This window comes from Triticum aestivum, chromosome 2A (assembly GCF_018294505.1).
Source record: "Triticum aestivum cultivar Chinese Spring chromosome 2A, IWGSC CS RefSeq v2.1, whole genome shotgun sequence".
In the NCBI taxonomy this organism is placed as follows: Eukaryota; Viridiplantae; Streptophyta; class Magnoliopsida; order Poales; family Poaceae; genus Triticum; species Triticum aestivum.
The window spans coordinates 188,678,560-188,694,739 of NC_057797.1; the positions used below are offsets into that span (position 1 = coordinate 188,678,560).

General features: G+C 46.9%; 1 long non-coding RNA gene across 1 annotated transcript; it reads right to left on the reverse strand.

The window, feature by feature from the left end:
* Positions 1-5,174: 5,174 nt before the first annotated feature.
* On the reverse strand, positions 5,175-6,971 carry LOC123188270 (uncharacterized). Its single transcript, XR_006494470.1, has 2 exons — positions 6,541-6,971; positions 5,175-5,715 (listed from the first exon to the last, which is right to left on the reverse strand). It is a non-coding gene; the product is annotated as an uncharacterized lncRNA (long non-coding RNA).
* Between the last annotated feature and the right edge of the window lie 9,209 nt (positions 6,972-16,180).

Genomic DNA, 16,180 nt, shown 5'->3' on the forward strand with positions numbered 1-16,180 from the left:
TATGGTAGATTTTTTTTGAATGATCTCTTCATTCAAGTACATGCCTTTGGTACATCACATGTTTGGCTAGTATTTATATTACATGCTGATGTTGCTACATTTTTCCTAGCACTTCATGAGTTCAATTGATGTATCTCACACTTGATGATTGCATGCTTTTAATGCGGTACGTGAAGAACTTGTGTGTGCATGTGCACGTGCAAATGGCTCTATTTTTGACTTAGTGATTAATCTCTTTCCTCTGTTAAAAAAACACTTTGTTTGACTGCTTTTATTCTTCGGCCAACAACAAGTCAAAAAAATATTTTGCAAAATTTTGTAGTATGCCGCTGTTAAGTACACTGTTTAAATTGATGCTCCAAAACAAGAAGCGTGAAGTGTACTGTTTGAGCTAAAATCCCACCTCTAATCAAATAAATAAAATACTTTCACATGTAGTAGCTATCGTTATAACCTATGCCTTGCCCACCAGATCGGTAGCGATGGCATCTGGTAGTCAGTCGTTCGAAGACAATGGGAACCCATCAGATTTAGCACCCGAGTCACTAAGGAACATGGGAGATTTGTCGTCTAGAGTGACGTTACCACCACCTCCACCATTACCCCATCATGCCCCGGGATCCGATCAAATTTCTCTAATATATCAGTGGATGGAGCAGTCTCGTCGAGATTCTTTAGAACACCAGAATAAGTTCATGGAGCAAATGTTCGGTATGATGAGAGGCCAACTGACTAAAAACCCAGAACAAGGTGTCACGATTGGAGACTTCCAAAAGACTAGACCACCAACCTTTTCAACCGCCACAGATCCATTAGCCGCAGATGATTGGTTGATGGACATAGAGCTGAAACTTAACACTGTGGGATGCACGGACCAAGAAAAAGTTCGGTATGCGTCCCATCAGTTAATTGGTCCTGCTGCCACATGGTGGAGAAATGTCCAAATTATCATACCCGAAAACCACATAGTTACTTGGGACGAATTTAAGAGGAGATTTCGAGATAACTACGTCCCGCAAAGTGCGATGGAAATAAAGAGGAAGGAATTCCTGAACCTCAAGCAAGGGTCTAAGACCATCTCAGAGTACCTAGATGAGTTTAACTCACTATCCCGCTATGCACCAGAGGACACAAACACTGAGACCAAAAAGTTGTACCGGTTCATAGAAGGATTGAACCCGTCCATACAGCTTATTATAGCTCCTATAAAAATAACCGAGTTTCGGGAACTAGTAGACCGACTCATTACAATTGAGAACCGGCAAATCGCCGTAGAGGAAGAGCGAAGGAAGAAAGCTAGGATGGACCCAAGGTTTGCCATGAGAAGTGGGAATCATCCGGTTGGCCTAGTCCGCGTGCCAATGGTCGGGCCCATCCGTCCTCCTTTCCGTCAAGCTCCTAGACCACCTTTTATGCCTCTGAGAGCCCCTATCAAATGTCACGTGTGCAGTGGACCACACTTGGCTCGAGATTTCCCAAAGGCGAGTGTTGTCTGTTTTGGTTGTGGACAAAAGGGACATTACAAAAATCAATGCCCAAGCAAGGGTCAACCACAATCTAGCACAAATGGAGCTATTCCACCTCAAAATAAGCGCCAGGCTAATTCAGCACAAGTACATGGGAGTGCGTCCACTGCCAACCGCGGGCGTGGTCGTGGCGGTCTTGCACATGGACCATTCTGTTTGGCACATATGGATGTGGTACAAGTGGAATCGGCTTCAGACATAGTGACGGGTAACCTACTAATCCCTCCCGGAGTAGGACTAGTATTGTTTGACCCAGGAGCAACACATTATTTCATATCGCAATGCTTTGTTGAGACGCATAATCTGGACCGGACCCCCCTAGCCAAACCCATAAAAGTAGATTCACCTGGAGGCCCAATAATTGTTGAACATGTCTGCCACAACCGTCCCATTTGCATTGAGGGCATAACCTTTAATGCTAGCCTATTTGTCATTGGCCTAAGAGGGTTAGACGTTATTCTTGGAATGGACTGGTTAGCGAGTCATGGAGCAAGAATGGATTGTGCAGAAAAATCCATATCCTTGAGAAGCCCAGAAAATAAACGGATAACCTTTAATAGTAGAAGAACCCGAGCGAAATCAAACCAAGCCTCAATAGCCACTTTGGAAAAAAAGGAAGCTAAAGATGTACCTGTAGTCCAAGAATTTTTGGACGTATTTCCGGAAGAATTACCCGGGATGCCACCAGACAGGGAGATAGAGTTCACAATTGATATCATCCCAGGTACGTCACCCATATCAAAACGAGCATACCGTATGAAGAACTAAAGGAATTAAGGAAACAATTGGATGAACTAGAAGAAAAGGGGTTTATTCGACCAAGTGTGTCACCTTGGGCAGCACCAGTCTTATTTGTTAAGAAAAAGGACGGAAGTATGAGGCTATGTGTGGATTATCGAGCCTTGAGTGAGGCGACCATTAAGAATAAGTACCCACTACCCCGGATAGATGATCTATTTGACCAATTGAAAGGAGCTACCGTCTTCTCAAAAATAGATCTCCGGTTAGGGTACCACCAACTAAAAGTAAAGGAAGAAGATATACCTAAGACTACTTTCATAACCTGATATGGTCACCATGAATTCATGGTTGTTCCCTTCGGGCTCACAAATGCACCAGCAGTTTTCATGAACCTGATGAACCTAGTCCTCATGCCCTACTTAGACAAGTTTGTGGTAGTGTTCATCGATGATATCCTCGTATACTCTCGAAGTATCGAGGAACATACTGAACACCTCCGGATAGTGCTACAGACCTTGAGAGAAAAACAACTCTATGCCAAATTCAAAAAGTGTGAATTTTGGCTAGAAGAAGTGTCCTTCTTAGGACACATTATATCAGGGAAAGGGATAGCTGTAGACCCTGCTAAGGTGGATGCAATGTTGGCATGGAAATCCCAACCAACGTACCAGAGATTCGTAGCTTCCTTGGTTTAGCTGGATATTATCGGAGGTTCATAGAAGGCTTCTCCCAGAAAGCAGCCCCTATGACCAAATTACTAAGGAAGGGAGTTCCATTTGACTGGAATGACAAGTGTGAGCAAAGTTTTCAGGAGTTAAAGAAACGGCTCACAACCACTCCTGTATTGGTTCTACCCGAACCAGGCAAAGCGTTCACAGTATATTGCGATGCCTCTAGAGTTGGTTTGGGATGTGTGCTAATGCAAGATGGGAGAGTCATAGCCTATGCCTCTCGCCAGTTAAAGCCCCATGAACAAAACTACCCCACCCATGACCTCGAGTTAGCTGCAGTGGTATTTGCGTTGAAGATGTGCAGGCATTACCTTTATGGAAACTGTTGTGAACTATACACGGACCATAAAAGCCTCAAGTATATCTTCACGCAAAAGGAGTTGAATATGAGACAAAGATGGTGGTTAGAACTCATTAAGGATTATGACCTTGGTGTTAACTACCACCCAGGAAAGGCTAATGTGGTGGCAGACACCCTTAGCCGAAAAACCTCACGCAATTATGTCAAGATTCCCAACCTATGATAAGCATCTGATACATGAGCTGGGAATGATGGGAATTGAATTCATACATAAACCGGGTGAGAAAATCCTAACTACATTAACAATCATACCCAATTTGTTGGACGAAATCAAGGAAAACCAAACCAAAGATGAGTTCATTTGTGAGGAAAAACGCATAATACAAGAAGGTCAACCATCAGAGTTTCGAATAGCAGAAGACGGGTCACTTTGGTATAAAACCCGATTATGTGTGCCAAATATCCTTGATATTAAGCAAATAATACTCCAGGAGGCACACAACACTCCGTACACCATACACCCTGGTAGCACAAAAATGTACCGCGATGTCAAAGGTACATTTTGGTGGAGAAATATGAAAAGAGAAATTGCTCAGTATGTGGACGAGTGTGACACTTGTAAGAGAGTAAAGGCAGAACACCAGCGACCACCAGGATTGTTGCAACCTCTCCAAACTCCACAATGGAAATGGGAGGAAATCCACATGGACTTTATCACCGGACTGCCCAAGACAAGAAATCGAGAGGAAATCATATGGGTCATAGTTGACCGACTCATTAAATCTGCCCATTTTATCCCTTTAGCCCCGGGTTGCTCCAGAGAAAAATTGGCTGAGCTATATATCCACAGGATAGTAGCTCTACATGGAACACCTTCCAAAATAGTGTCAGATCGTGGATCTATGTTTACATCCAAGTTCTGGGAAAAATTACAAGAAGCGTTAGGAATAAAATTGGATTTTAGTACCTCTTACCACCCCCAGACTAGCGGTCAAGTCAAGAGGGTGAACCAAATCATAGAAGACATGCTAAGGGCTTGCATGCTAGATTTTGGTGACTCATGAAGCAAGCACTTACCCTTAGCAGAGTTTGTGTATAACAATAGCTACCAATCTAGTATTGGTATGTCCCCATTTGAAGCCTTATACGGTTGAAGATGCTGAACCCCAATATGTTGGGTGGAAACCGGAGAAAAGAAACTCTTAGCACCCGACTTGGTCCAGGAAACCGAGGAAAAAGTCCGTATAATTAGAGAGCGGCTTAAGACAGCACAAACCCGGCAAAAGAGCTATGCGGACAGGAGACGACGCGATATACAATACCAACCCGGAAACTTTGTTTATTTAAAAGTCTCACCAATTAAAGGTGTCAAGCGCTTTGCAGTACAAGGAAAACTAAGTCCGCGAAATATTGGTCCCTATCGGATCTTAAAAAGAAGAGGGACAGTGGCATACAAATTAGAATTGCCAATGCACCTACAAGGGATTCATGATGTATTTCATGTTTCCCAATTACGCAAGAGCGTAAATCCACCATTTGAGAGAGTCTCGGAGGAAGAATTAACCCTCCGAAAGGACCTAACATATGAGGAGCATCCTAGTCGTATTTTGGACACTGAGGAAAAGAAACTCAGGAGTAAAACAATTAAATATTGCAAGGTGCAATGGGGAAATCATCCGGTGCGAGAAGCGACTTGGGAAAAAGAAGATGACCTCCGAGAAAAATATCCTTACCTTTTCAAGGTGCGACTCAACAAATTTCGAGGATGAAATTTTCTCTAAGGAGGAAAGGATGTAAAAACCGTAAAATAAATAAATAAATAAATAAATAGTAATAAAATTTGATAACGATAATTTCAATGGCGTTGCCAAAACATTAATTAAAATAATAGAAATAACTACACTTAATTATTATTTTTATTATAGCTAATAGCATTTAGTCATGCACAACAATTCTTCTCCAAACCTCCCTATATTTTATAGACCCTTGTCTCATTTCCTTCACACAAAGTAAATGCCAACTAATGGCCAGCCAAGCAAATTACACTTGTCCCTGGTACATCCCGCAAGAGACACAAGTGGAGGCATGCATGCAAGACTAACCACGCATGCATGCCAGATGTAATGCCTCTCCAAACCGACATAGCTATTCACCCCACTATAAATAGGAGCCATCCCTTTCACTGTGGCCACACACAATCATTCGCTGGAGAAACCCCTCTGCCTTTTCACCTTGCCTTTTCACCTTCTGCCACACTGCTATCCTCCCCTGCTGTGAAGCTCTTTGGGTTGCATGCGCCACCAGGTACTAATCAAGTACCTTGTTGTGTTAGCCCTTCTTGCTTGATTTCTTATCTATCTCCACCTCAGTTTGAATCAGTCCATAAGCATCTATTCACCTTGATCTATTTACCTTGCTGTAAAAAGAGAAACAATAGTTAGTGAAGAAAAACATAAACTAGATGGAGGAAAACAAAGACATTGCAGTTTTGTGATTCATGTGTAGCTGTAAAAGAAAATCTATGTGTGTGTTCATCTCTACCTTGTATTAGATCTGACATGCTAAGAATTAAATCTTAGAAATTAACCCATTATTAAGATTGCATGTGTAGCTTTGGGGCCAGACAATCTGTGTATGCTACTTGACCACTGTCATTTTCAGTAAACATTGGTTGGTTAATGTTCTGTTAAGAAATAAATCTCAAGATGGTATATCTCACTTGCACATACCCTGTACCGGAAAATAACCCATTTAACTTTTGCACAAATGAAATCTTGCTAGAATATCTCACTCATTTTTTTCCGGTTTCCCTTAGTATAATTTGAGTCTATCATTGGTGCTGTTCACTTGGTTGTTTGTGGGGTTCAGAGAGGAGTGTGCGCACACACACAGTAGGAATACTTAGATTTAATTTGTGGCAGCACCTAACCATCACAAGCAATTAACTTGCCACCCATAGATTTGTAGTAAGCCTTTAACAGTGGGGATTCACTGGTTAATTCCTAGTTTTGAGCTTAATAAAAAGAATCATAGTAGTGCAGGGATAGCATAGTAGAGCCAAAAATAATGATAAACAATATGGAGCAAATCTGTAGACCACGTCCACACCACAAGAGTAAAGCTTGATTAATTCCTTGGTCTTGAGATTAACAAGAAGCATGGCAGTAAGGGGAGTCACGGCACAAACACTTGTAGTAGAAGCAAGAACACTGCACAGAGAGGAATTTGGACTGGCACTTACACTAGTAGCAGTAGACAAAGGCGAGCCGGGCGCTGGTAGCGGCCATGTTGCCGGAGCCGTGCCGGTGAAGCCGCTCGCACCTGACGGCCGTAGTTGCACGCCTCATGCGTGCAGCTCTGCTGGAGGAAGATGTAGGCATGGAGACGTCGTTGCCGCTGCAGCCGGTGGCAAGCCCACCGGACCTGGATCAGGCGGCGCTAGGATTGAGTGGTGGCGACGTTTTTGGCGGCGGCGGATCAAATAAATAGGGGGATATGGTAGCGGGAGACGAGGAGAATCTATAAGTATCTGCCGTGTCACCGGAGATGCCCGGACGGGGCAGATCGAGGCGACGGCGGCCGTGCTCTGTTCTTGGGGGAGAGAGAGAGGTGAGTGGGCTGGTTCTGTTCGTGGGACAACGAGAAGTTAAGTAGTCTCTCTGGATAGACATGGGTCTTAACCAACGAAGTACTAGTAGTACAGTACTGGGCTACTGTTCTTTTTACTTATCATTTCTTTTACCACTCTCTGGACTGGATGACATACGTGCATGCTACTCTGTTTTGGATGGCTTAATGCATTTTATCTCTCAATGGAACACTAGGACGTATCACCACTTAGTTAATTACATGTGGCTTGCTCAACATGGCCGTGTTGCTGGATGTTAGATTTTTAATTAGGAAAATAATTAATAATATAAACATGTTCCTGAAATAATTATCAGGAGTCGATCTCGGACCCGTAGGAGCCACGTCTGGTGGTTCCGAGTTGATCGAAGCGCTACCCGGCAAGTTGTCATCTCCTTGACCATGTCTTGATAATTGTTTTCTGGGCTATGGGTCATTTCTAAAATTTTGCATAAGAATTAAAAATAAATATTTCTTATAAATGAAATGAGATTTGGATCAGGTGGATCCACTAATTTGGCAATTGGACCAGATCAGGTGAAGTATCTGTATTAAGTAGTTGTGACCCGGGCAGGGCTACATTATAAATAAATATTTGGTGGGTAGGGGAGCTTATGTTGGTGAAGGCAATCCGGGTAGGGTTGGCTTGGATGGCAGGCTCCTCTACATAGGGTATCACATTAGGACACAACCAACTGGCGCTTACTTCAAAAGCGGCGCAAATCGTACTGACCATAGACCTGGAATGGGACGGGCTGAACCGACTACCCATGCCAAGTAGCTGCCTCTGCATGGGTGAGAAGGTGGCTGTAGCCGGGTAGGTACAGTCACCCTAGGGCGGTACCGCCGGTCAGGGGTCTCGACCCGCGGGCCTTGAGTAAGGCAAGGTGGAAAAGCAAAGGTAGTGTACGGGTTGGTTAAAGGTTCTGGTTCCTTGGTCTAGTCGTGCGCACGGGTAGCGCATGGACGACTTGTACCAAGTGATGGTATGGGCAAAGCGGTACACCTCTGATCAGAGTAAATGTGATATCACTCCCAGCTTTCGGGATTGGAAGTGCGTCGTGTGGGGTTTCCTCTAACACAGGATGTAAGATCCCACGTCGCTCTGTCGCCAGTAGATTTTATGAATAAAATTTGGTTTTCAACAAAATGGGTTAAGGGAAAATATTTTTACCTACATAGTATTTTGAGATAATGGCTCGGTGGTGGTAGCCGTGGCCGATGAAGTTTTTCCTCTTTAAAAACTCATACATTCACTTTTCCCGGCGACTTGCGGAGTACGTATTTTATACGTACTCAGCTGCATTTATGTTGTTTTTCAGAGCAAGAGAGTTATGAGAGCTCCGAGGTGATAGAGAATGGTACTTATGATGAGTCTGGTCATTTTAACGACTTCGGTTATACTGAAGTGGAGTATGATTATGAGGAAGTCGACAATCAAGGCTATGAAGAGTAGATGCCCTCCATGGTTGGTCGAAAAGGCTCGTACTAGAGGCGAGTGACGATCTATCGTCATGGCCGCTTAGGCTTAGTCGACACTTGAGGTGTCTATATAATAAAAGCTTGCCTACTCATGGCAGCCGCTCCGTATTGTACATGATACTGTTCTCCTTAACTAATCCTGGCGCAACTCTGAAGTGACGGCTTCCGTGACGCCTGGCTCTGTTGGACGTAACGGGGCGTCACAGTCATGAACATGCATTAAAATTAATCAACACTGAATGCAAGCCTGACTATGATATAATCCACCACGAACATAAATATCGTGAAGGCTATGTTGACTTTGTTTCAACTACATGCGTGTCGTGGTATTCTCACGGGGGGCTTGCGAGTCGACAGATGCCACAAGGGCTTAGTGTGAGGGTAAGACTACTGCTGATAGGACCAGGAGCAGGTATGCGAGTAGCACGCTCTAGTTTACCCAGGTTTGGGGCTCTCCGGAGAGATAACAGCCCTACTCCTGCATGTCTGTGTATATCTGATATATCTGGTACAAAGTACTCCTGGAGCTGTATCTGAGGTCAAGGCTAAGGGCACCTGATCTCGTATATGCATGTGTATGGCCGGCTCTAGTGGCCAAGTATGGCCATGGCTTGTGGCCGTGAGTGGCCTTGTGGCCAAATGAATGTGGCGTGAGGGAGTGGATGGATGGATGTGTGCCCCTTTTATAGTGTGGGCTAGCTTACTTCCTAAGCTATGTAGTGGCATGGACAAGTGGGCATGGGGGTATGGTGTGGGTGTCATGCTTGTCTCTTGGGTCACTTCATGAATAGTGCCCAGGGACAAGTGACACTGTACATGATGGCGTCGTGGTACAACTGTCTCGTCCGAGGTATGGCCGTCTCGTCGGTGTCTTGTCGGTGTCGGGTTGGGCTGCAGTCGGCAGCCGGCTGGTTGGCGCAGTCGGCAGCCGGCTGGGCAGAGCAGTCGGACGGGGAGCCAGCAGGAGCAGCCGGGCAGTCGGACTGAGGGGCTTTGCTAGCCCCGATGTCTTGAAATATTGTCTTGCCGTCTTTGGGGTACCCGTGATCAATTACTCCGTAAGTATCCCCCAAGCCTCCGGGCAACTTAGCAAAGTTGGGCGGAGGTTTTTTGGCGAGTGTTCCTGGAAATGATCATGAAAAAGAAAAAGTTAGTCCATGCAGATGTATCAAATGTTTGCTTTTAGTATTGCAAGTTTTATGCGGAGGGTGCCGACTCGGTTTCGTTCGAGCCCCCTTTAATCTTTTTTATGTTCCCTCCGCTTTTTAGCGTGTGCTCTCACTCGCCGGACAGCCGCTCTGCGGTCTCTAGCTGAGAGTGGGCCATGAAGCGGAGTGTACAGTACTCATAATCTAGGAGCAGATTTAACCGAGCAGATACTCATAAAGGAAACGGTCGGGTCGCCCGAAGTGTTTTTCTTCCCAGACGTTTTTCGCATGGGTAGCCTCCAGCGTTCACCCTTGCTAGCCGGATAGCCGCTCTACGGTCTGTGACTAAGAGTGAGCCTTTGGTACCGCGCACGGTACTAAGCCGTCTGCGGGAACTAACGTCTCAGGCCAAGCGGACAGCACCCGGGCCAACTCTGGCTGGCGCTGGGGCGAACAGTGATGCTACTGTAATAAAACATGAAGACAGCCCCCGAGCATCGCTTGGGGTTATCCGTGCTTGCGTAGTGCAAAAGTATGCGGGTGAAGAGCTCACATTGATTTTTGTGTAGTCGTGGTCGTCGAAGACAGCCGGCGTGGCTCGGCGCTCACGGAGTGCGTCGGCGCACCCGCTGGGTGCAGCCTTCGAGCCCCTGAGTGCTCGAAGGGGGGTTCCGGCCGGTCAGGCTCGACCGGCCAGGCGGCGAGGCGGCTTGCAGTGCCCTTTTTCTTCTTTTTCTCTTCTGTCGGCTGCTGGCAACCGGACAAAACTCTTCTCTTATCTGCAATCTTCGCGGGGGCGCGCCAGCGTACCCACTGGGTGTAGCCCCCGAGATTCGGGCCGACTGCTGAGCAGTCGGGCCGGATCTCCCAGCGACTACTTTGTCTTCTTCTTCGCGGGGGCGCGTCAGCGCATCCGCTGGGTGTAGCCCCCGAGATTTGGGCCGACTGCTGAGCAGTCAGGCCGGATCTCCCGATGACTATTTTGTCTTCTTCTTTTTCTTCTTCAGACGGCTGGGCGAGCGGACCCCGACACAACAGTCGGGCCCTTTGCAGCTGGCCAGACAGCCAGCAGTCGGACGCACATCTGGCAATCGGACGCACATTTTTTTCCAGCAGCTGGCCTCTTTTCTCAGCCGGATCAGGCACTCGGCCACAGCGGGCAGACGGCCCTTTTCTTTTTGTCCCAGCCGGCTTTGAGCAGTCGGACACAACTCTTTATTTATTTTTTCTTTTGCACAGCCGGCGCACTGTGTTGACCCAGCCGACTCTTTCTTTCTTTTCTTTCTTTGCTTGAGCAGTCGGCAGGAGCGGGACAGCAGCAGCCGTCGTCCGGGTCGCGGCAGAAGCCGGCAGGCCGGGAAGCGGGCGGAAGCCGGCTGCTGGCTGGAGCAGCAAGCCGGCGGGCATGGGGGCCGGACCCGACGCGGGAGGCCAGCAGCCGGCGAGTGCGCAGGCCGGAGCTGGGCCCGGTGCAGGCAGAACCAGACGGGCCGGGTGCTGGAGAGGCCGGCGCCGAGGCGGCGACGTGAGGCGCGCAGGGCAGGAGGCGGCTCGTAGCAGCGGCCGGCTGGGGGGGATGCAGGGTGGGCGCAGCCAGCGGAGCTGGAAGGCCACCAGGCGTGTGGAGTGGATAACGGCGTGAGCCTGGGGCCGCGTAGGGGCAACCTAGCACGGGCGCGTGCAGGTGGCCGACGTGGGACCGGCTTGCGAGGAGGCGGCGCACCAGGTCGGACGGCGAGCCGACCCGCGGGATGAGGCAGCGCGACGGGCGCGGATGGCGGAGAGGAGCCCGGCGTCGAGGCGCTCCAGGATGGAGCCGCGGACGGGTGGAGGCCTTGGCCAGCAGCGGCGCGCCGTGGGGGAAGCGGAGCGCGCGCAGTAGTGTCAAGGTGAGGCACACGGGAGGAGCTCTAGTGATCGCGGGCGTGGTCGCAAGTGGCCAGGCAGCCGGCGCACCCACGGGATGGATCTATGCTTTCGCTGGGAATTCACGTCTCTAGGAATTTTTACTCTCCATCTTTTGTGTTACTACGCGAGAGGAGGAAGCAATCCACAGAGAGAGAGACTCGGCAGGATGGCCGCAAGAGAAAGAAGAGGCTGGAACAGATGGTGGTGGAGCTCAGGCAAGGCTCGTAACTCGAGACGAGAAGGAGGCCCGACGGCAGTCGGAGCAAGAGCTCGTCGACGGCGGCGGACATCGCGGGAGGAGGAGAAGGAGTAGCTAGCATCTGACCAATGTCCGGCTATTGTTTGACCAATATACACGCACTATCCAACTTGCATCTGGATAATGTACGAGGAGTGTATGGCTATTATCTGGGAAGACTATGGCTAATGGTTTGACCATTGTTTGACTTGCTCTAGCTAGCTTGCATAGACAGTATGTGGAGGGGCGAACGCTCGTTTCAGCCGACGCAAGACACAACGCGGAGGGGAACAGACGCGAGCGGCGCGTGGATGAACATGGCCGACCGAGGCAAGGCCCTGCGAATGACACGCGCGCAGACGGACGGCCGGCGTTGCGGTGGTGACGAAGAGGGCGAGGCCGATGGCGAGGACGCGCCGCCCCTCGCTGCTGCTTTGAGGGCATGTTGACGTCGGGCCCCCGAGCGCTACCGGAGAGACGAGGCGACGCCACGGCAGAGATGACGAAGATGGTCCCACCCGGACTGCGAAACCAGCAGCAGCGCGGTAGCATAGTACCAACCCACGGTGGACGCCAACTGTCATGGTATTCTCACGGGGGGCTTGCGAGTCGACAGATGCCACAAGGGCTTTGTGTGAGGGTAAGACTGCTGTTGATAGGACCGGGAGCGGGTATGCGAGTAGCACGCGCTAGTTTACCCAGGTTCGGGGCTCTCCGAAGAGATAACACCCCTACTCCTGCATGTCTGAGTATATCTAATATATCTGGTACAAAGTACTCCTGGAGCTGTATCTGAGATCAGGGCTAAGGGCACCTGATCTCGTATATGCATGCGTATGGCCAGCTCTAGTGGCCAAGTATGGCCATGGCTTGTGGCCGTGAGTGGCCTTGTGGCCAAATGAATGTGGCGTGAAGGAGTGGATGGATGGATGTGTGCCCCTTTTATAGTGTGGGCTAGCTTACTTCCTAAGCTATGTAGTGGCATGGACAAGTGGGTATGGGGGTATGGTGTGGGTGTCATGCTTGTCTCCCGGGTCACGTCATGAATAGTGCCCAGGAACAAGTGACACTGTACATGATGGCGTCGTGGTACAGCTGTCTCGTATGAGGTATGGCCGTCTTGTCGGTGTCTTGTCGGTGTTGGGTTGGGCTGCAGTCGGCAGCCGGCTGGTTGGCGCAGTCGGCAGCCGGCTGGTTGGCGCAGTCGGCAGCCGGCTGGGCAGAGCAGTCGGACGGGGAGCCGGCAGAAGCAGCCGGGCAGTCGGACCGAGGGGCTTTGCTAGCCCCGATGTCTTGAAATATTGTCTTGCCATCTTCGGGGTACCCGTGATCAATTACTCCGTCAATGCACCAAGTCAAGTCACTTAAATCATTCAGAGAAGGATACCACCCTATCATACCACATCACAACCATTTTAATAGCATGTTGGTACGCAAGGTAAACCATTATAAGCTCCTAGCTAATCAAGCATGGCACAAGAAACTATGATCTCTAGTTGTCATTGCAAACATGTTTATTCATAATAGGCTGAATCAGAAACGATGAACTAATCATATTTACAAAAACAAGAGAGGTCGAGTTCATACCAGCTTTTCTCATCTCAGTCAGTCCATCATATATCGTCATAATTGCCTTTCACTTGCACGACCGAACGATGTAGGTAATAATAATAGTGCACGTGCATTGGACTAAGCTGAAATCTGCAAGCATTCAATAAACAGGAGAAGACAAGGTAATATGGGCTCTTGGTTAAATCAACAATAATGCATATAAGAGCCACTTCAACAATTTAATCATGGTCTTCTCCTATCGATCCCCAATAAAAAGAAAAAAAAGAAAAAAAACTATTTACACGGGACAGCTCCCAACAAGCAAAAGAAGAACAGGAAATATTTTTGGGTTTTCTTTTTAATTACTACTACAAGCATGAAAAATAACTAATTAAAAGCTACAACTAATTTTTTGGTTTTTCTTAAGGCTTATTAAACACACAAGAAGAAAGCATAAAAAGGAAAATAAACTAGCATGTATATTACAATGAAAAAGTATGAGCACCGACATCTAACAATGAGTTTGTGAACATAAATGTAATGTCGGTGAGAAATACGTACTCCCCCAAGCTTATGCTTTTGGCCTAAGTTGGTCTATGGCCACGGTTGGCCTAGAGGATATCCATAGTTGTAGCTGGGGTCGTACTGCGATGCATCGGCTATTGCCTCCTGAGCTGCAGCGTGGCGGCGAGCTGCCTCCGCCCTCCTCTCATACTCATCTGCCTCCTCTCTGGTAATAAAATGTCTTCCTTTTGCCTGATAATCAAAGAAGGCAGGAGCAGGGAGAGTAATACGGGCAGCACGACGTCTGTCAAAGATTAAGCGATACTGGAGAGGTGATTCATTCCTCTCGACAAACTGATGGTGAGCCATAGCATTAAAGTCTAGGTAAGCAGGAGGCAATTCAATATCATCATTACGTATGGTTACACCAAGAAAATCAGCTAAGTGGGTTGCATAAATTCTACCAAAAATATCTCCATTAAATTTATTAAGATGCAACCTATGTGCAACAATGGCTCCTAAATTATAAGATTTATCTCCTAACACATCACTCCTAAGAATAATGAGGTCAGGGACACACATGTGACTTGCCTCATCTTTACCATTATTGCATCTACCTATGAAGAGAGCAAAATAATGTATAGCAGGAAAGTGAATGCTCCCTATGGTAGCTTGTGTTATATCTCTAGATTCCCCCACAGTTATACTAGCAAGAAAATCTCTAAATTCAGATTTGCGAGGTTCCCTAACACTACCCCATTGTGGAAGTTTGCAAGCAGTGGTAAAATCCTCTAAGTCCATAGTATACGATTTTTCATAAAGATCAAACAGGACAGTTGGAGAATTACGTGAAGATGAAAATTCAAACCTCCTCACAAAGGAACAAGTGAGATAGTGGTACTGGCGGCACTTTTCCTCCTCGAAGCTCACAAGATCAGCGTTTCGCAAATATGCATTAAATTATTCCTTGATTTCCGCTTGATCCATAAAGTCCTCTGTAGGCCATTCACAGGGCCGCACTAGAGCGTCCCTTGGTGGCTCATCATCAGCATCACACATTGCAAGCCTGGGCTCTTGTTTTCTTAAAGATCCACCTTGGTACATTTTGCTAAACATATTTCTTCCTCTGAAAAATTTCTGAAATTTTTAGTAACTTCAAACGAAAGTGAACCAAGCTCAATAAAATTGATAGCAACTACTCCTACAAGTGCCTAGAGTATACATCATGCATTAGAACTACTTGGAACTATATAAATTTGACATGCAAGCTCAAGAACATGGTCACCTAGGCAGCACAAATTTGCAATGAATAGAGCCCTGGAACAAAAACTAATTGGACCAATGAAGGAGTCACATACCAAGGAACAATTTTCCCAAGCAGTTTTGTGAGAGGTGCTTTGAGCAAGGAGATCGAAAATCGCAGCAAAATGAGCTAGAACTCGTGCTTGAGCTGGATGGTGATTTTTTTGGGAGGAAGAAGAAGTGTGTGGGTGCAGGAATAAGTGGAGGGGAGCCACCATGGGCCCACGAGGTAGGGGGTGCGCCCAAGGGGGTAGGGCGTGCCCTCCACCCTCGTGGCCAGGTGCTTGCCCCTCCTGCTGTGTTCTCAGTGCCAGGTATTCTCAAATATTCCAGAAAAATCATATTTAAATTTCAGGGCATTTGGAGAACTTTTATTTTCGAGGTATTTTTATATTGCACGGATAAATCAGATAATAGACAGAGAATACTTATTTTTATTTTATTTAATATAAATAACAGAAAGTAAAAGGAGGGTATAGAAAGTTCTGTTTTCTAAATTCATCCATCTCATGATCATCAAAAGGAACCCATTAACAAGGTTGATCAAGTCTTGTTAACAAACTCATTCCGAATAACATGGAACCGGAGAATTTTCGAATAACACTAGGTTACCTCAACGGGGATATGCACATCCCCGATAATAAGAATATCATATTTCTTCTTGACAGTAGGTAGAGGAAATTCAAAACCTCCAAAAATAATCGATGGGATTTTTCCAATAGAATGATACTGTGGACTTGAGGTTGTTTTCTCGGAAAGTATACCGTATGCTCATTACCATTAATATGAAAAGTGGCATTGCCTTTGTTGCAATCAATAACAGCCCCTACACTATTCAAAAAGGATCTTCCAAGAATAATAGACATACTATCGTCCTCGGGAATATCAAGAATAACAAAGTCCATTAAAATAGTAACGTTTGCAACTACAACAGGCACATCCTCACAAATACCGACAGGCATAACAGTTGATTTATCATCCATTCATAAAGATATTTCAGTTGGTGTCAACTTATTCAAATCAAGTCTACGATATAAAGAGAGATGCATAACACTAACACCGGCCCCAAGATCACATAACACAGTTTTAACATAGTTTCTTTTAATGGAGCATGGTATAGT